This window comes from Lactuca saligna, chromosome 1 (assembly GCF_052625555.1).
Source record: "Lactuca saligna cultivar CGN05327 chromosome 1, ASM5262555v1, whole genome shotgun sequence".
Lineage (NCBI taxonomy): Eukaryota > Viridiplantae > Streptophyta > Magnoliopsida > Asterales > Asteraceae > Lactuca > Lactuca saligna.
Genome location: NC_136417.1, coordinates 24,870,136 through 24,874,949, shown reverse-complemented (window position 1 = coordinate 24,874,949; position 4,814 = coordinate 24,870,136). Strand labels below are relative to the sequence as shown.

Sequence of the window (4,814 nt, the reverse complement as noted above, 5' to 3'; positions counted from 1 at the left end):
AAATCGTAAGTGTGGAGATGCTTCATCTCCATGCATTTTGATGTTTTACTTTGGTGTTTAGAAGACCTCTTAAATTGTTCTCTTTAGTGCTTATTTGAGTTAAGCACTTAAAGGCTTAAGATACTCCATAATATAATAAGGAATTTACATTCCAAGTGTCTTACTCTTGATGGTGTATAGTTATAGAGAAATCATACACTTTTTTTGCTATCTTCGTCAACAAAACCAAGTGGCTTCAAAAGCTTCAAAGGTTATCTCTAAAACATCATATGATTGTTTTTATTTCATTCTAACCTCTATAAATGGATCCATAATGGCTTGGTTTTGTTATGAACAAAAAATAAACTTTTATTTTTAAAGTCTTTCGTTGCCTATTTTTATGAAAAACAAACTTTTATTTCGTATCTAAACCCAACAGTTATGGTAATCTATGTGTTTAGTCGCTAATTTGTTTTTTTTTTTTTTTTTTTAACTCAGACGGTCCCTAAAATGTAATTTTTTTTGCGTGTTTGGTCCTTGCCGAACCTAAAACTACTATTGCCTTATTTATTTATTTTTAATTGGTTTATTGTTTATTTTTTATTTATTAAAAACTGTTAAATAAATAAGGTGGCCTAGTTCATACCCCACAACTCTTTATGAAAATATGAATCGTCCGTTTAGCCATTGTCCCTCGTCCTCTCCGACAAAGCATCTTCTTTGTCTAGCCAAAATCTTTAATGAACATAAAGATAAAAATCAAAAACTAAAATATTAAACTTGTAAAATGGAACTACATCGTTTCTTACCACCCTCTCGCCTAGAAGCTCCATGTCTCGTCCATTTCTGTTCACAAAAACCACCATGCCACCACGGAAATGGATCTGTGATTTTTTCATCGCCATCTATACATTCTACGAAAAAAAGAACAGAGAAATTAAATATGGTAAAGTGTAGATTAGAATCAGTATTAAAACCCATGGATTTAGCCCTAACACGACTTTGTCAAAGATCCTCTTCCCATCGCATAACTGTGATGTAGGGATCGGGCAGCGGTGGTGGAGATCTACATCGGCCACCGACGACGGAGCCCTAAAGTAGTTGAGATCAAAAGCAGTTTGTTGTCGATGGTTGTCCAGACGAGGATTAGGGCATCGATTGCTCTATGATCTCGACATTGAGAGAAGATGGAATTAGAGTATTTGAAAGGATGTAGGTAATTTATTTTATTTTTAAATTATAAATATTCAATAATCAATAAATAAATTAAAAAGATGTAAATAATCAATAATCAATAAATAAATAAATAAAAGAAATAAAGAATGACAACATAATCTGTTTAGGTCTAGCAGAGACCAAACACACAACAAAGATCTATCAAAAAAACCGTCAGAGTTAAAAAATAATAATTAAGGACCAAACATATAGATTATCTAAAACCATAGGAACCGTTCATTTAATTTACCCTAATTTTATAAGTCATGTGTGACAATGTCGTTCTTGGAATTTTTTTCAAAACATTTTATCTTAGAGCAATATAATTTTATTAGTCATATGTGACTTGTGATATGTATTTATTAAGCATTATCTATTAAAATTAAAAATATTTAATGTTAAAATTAAAAAATAACAATTAAAATTAAAAATATTTAAGGTTAAAATTAAAAATAACACTTAAAAAATCAAATGTTGACAATTAATTTGAGACGAATATTTTTTTTTCCAGAGAAAGAAAATAAATGGTTTCCATACTATATTGTTTCCATTTTTATCTTATTTTGCATACGCCCAATTCCCTAATACCAAATCGTGTATAATTATGTTTATTTTTAACCTGTTTATTTGCTTTAATGTATTTCTAGCTCAAAGATGTAAAATATAATACAATATAACAAACTAAATAAAACCACAATACAGATATAAATACAAATACAAACACCATAACCACAACATTACACACGAACTATTGTTTCCACAAAACATTCTAAACAAATCATACAATGTTCCACCACCATCAAGGTGGCCTATCAGTATCACAAGTATGAAACATTCCAAAATTAAGTTGACATATGTCGAATCTCAAAGACACAACCTTTGAAATTCAAAAAATCAATCATACAACGTTCCAGAAAATTATATACCAAGCCACCTCTTAGTTTTACTAAATCAAACAAACCGGAAGACCATGAGAGCGAAAAGAAACAGATTTTGCATCTTCATATGTGCCCATGAACTATAAACCGAAAATAAGGATCATAGATACGACAATACCACCAATACCAGTATTTGAAAAGTATACGGGTGGTTTTGAGAGTATAGAGATCGCTCTACTTTTCTTAGTACTAGGAGGACGATCGTTTTGACCACCATATGTACCCTTCCCTTTACTTGCCTTCGATAGCATCAATTGATCACGTTTCAAGCCATCATCTCCATTATAACCATTTTCACTCAAACTAGGCGTGCCTTTCTCCTCTACATGATTAAATACATAATACTAAATAATAAACTTTTCATGAATTTAACGGTTATAGATAAGTGTAATATTTATATTAAAAAAAAAATCTTACCTTGAGATTCAAGAGCCAAGTTAGATAGGAATTGAGCACACAAAAGAATGAAGAAGAATGCAAGAAGCATTGGAGACTTCATTATATTGCTCTTATGTGGGTTAGTGCGGCTTATGAATGCTTATAAGTAGATGAACTATGTACATACGAGGATTTGTTCCATTTGAAAATGGGAATCAAATAAAGTTGAATAAGAAAAAAACAGTAAGAGAATAACCCCTTTTTAAGTTTCAACATGATGCACGTGGGTATCCAGGATTGTAAGAGTGGGCATAAAGAAAAAGACATGAGAGCCAACTTGTCATTCTTACTTTGCATCTTCACGTTCACTGTTTGAATTTTGAAAGACACGTGTTTAAATTTTCAAGACGTTTTTAAAAACAAAATACAGAAAAATATACACTATATTCTATTAAAATTATTTTCCAATATTTGTCCCTTCTTGTTTCATATAATAATGGAACCTTTTGCATCAAAATCTTGTGAAGAGCATCACCATTCACCATGAACCCGTCCTTTCATCACAATCGAGATACATTCTTCAGTACTTCACCACCCGTTTTCTTATTAACCTGACAAAACAGGAGCTCCAGCCGGATTAGGGTTTCATTTTCTATCTGTCGATTCTGGCAACTTAAAGTTTTGGCTATGGGGAACAAAAAAGGGTATCACGATTCATAGATGCAGATGGAGAAATCCCTAATTTCGTGTTCTTCAACATTGAATCAAACCCAAACGGGAGATGAAGGATGATGCAGATGGAGAAGACCCAAAGATTGGAACGAAAATGGTGAAGTGAATCATGAAAGGTGTTTTGCAGTTTGCATATTGCAGGGAAAGGTTAACGGGTAAAAAGTCCCGGCCCAATCCAACATGCGGTAACGGGTTAGACCTGCAAGGCCCATATTTCAGATACATTGATCGAGATGAAAAAGAGCAATCAAAGTGTATTCTTTTTTTTTTTTTGTCTAATCTAATTCCAACCCAAAAATAAATTGATATGAATGAATTACTTGTGTCTTATACTGATTTCCAAATTAAAATACATTAAAAAACGAGCATGGCTTCTTGACATGTGATATTTTCTTTGATGGTCCATATATGATATACCATGCATATTTTCATAGAGGATTATTTATGGATAATATTGGGAACCTCAATCCACATCTCCATCTCGAACATAAATGAATCTTTATCTTCATCGCAACGGACCGAGGATCCTAGCATGGAATCGGGGATTCCTTTTTCTACTTTAATATAAATTTTGTATGTATAAAAAAACTCTAAATTTCAATTTTACCAATATAAGTTTAAATATTTTCCAAAACATAAAAATATTTATAGATTGCATAAAAACTATAAACAGTTTTCTATCTAAATTTAACTGCATACATGGAAAATCAAGTAGAAAACAAATACCATAGTGATATTTGAGGTAAAAAAAGATAAACCAAAGAGGAAAAATGTATATAAGATATTAAATTAGATAAATGAAGAATGAAAAGTATAATTTTAGCCAAGTAATTACTGATGAATTAGGTTATTTATATCAAATTTTAGGTATTGTAAAATTTACTATAAATATATGTTGGGTTTTCTATGCATTTATACACTAGATTAATGCAACGGAAGCAATCAAAACTCATTCTAAGTATAAACCATATGATCTAAGTTATACTATTATAGCAACATACTTTTAAAATTAATCTAACAAGGTAAAAGAGAAATGATTGAAACGCTAACCTTTGACAAATCAAATTACCTTGTAGCTTTGACCTCTTGTTGCTTCTTGGAAATACTAGTACCCAAAGTAGAGTACATCTAATGGTTCACACTCAAAAGTTAAGAATCCTATAAACTAAAGAGGAGATATATGAGAGAGGGGGGGGGGATCAATTTTTTGTAGCCTTTCAAAAGGTAGGGCCAGACAAAATTATGAGCTCCCTAAGACCCCTTTATATATTTGTGGTGGTAACAGGATAACACTAATTTGAATCAATTGAATATTAAGATTTAATATAGATTCAAATCGTTTCCTTATTTGTATTAGGATTGATTCTGAAAGCCTCCAATGAGCCTGCCAAAACCGTCCACCACCTAAGGTTTCTAGAATGTTCAAATTGTTCAATTATTAAATAATTAACATTCAGTCCCTACACCTCTAGATTAATTCCAAATAATTTTAACTGGTTTCTAATTAATTTATTATCATGTAATAAATTAATAATTGTTTTCTCAATCTCCTAAAACTATTTCTATCTATTC

General features: G+C 31.1%; 1 long non-coding RNA gene across 1 annotated transcript; it reads right to left on the bottom strand.

Moving 5' to 3' along the window:
* Positions 1-1,931: 1,931 nt before the first annotated feature.
* LOC145029307 (uncharacterized) lies at positions 1,932-2,871 on the bottom strand. The gene is made up of 2 exons (XR_013676463.1): positions 2,550-2,871; positions 1,932-2,454 (listed from the first exon to the last, which is right to left on the bottom strand). It is a non-coding gene; the product is annotated as an uncharacterized LOC145029307 (long non-coding RNA).
* Between the last annotated feature and the right edge of the window lie 1,943 nt (positions 2,872-4,814).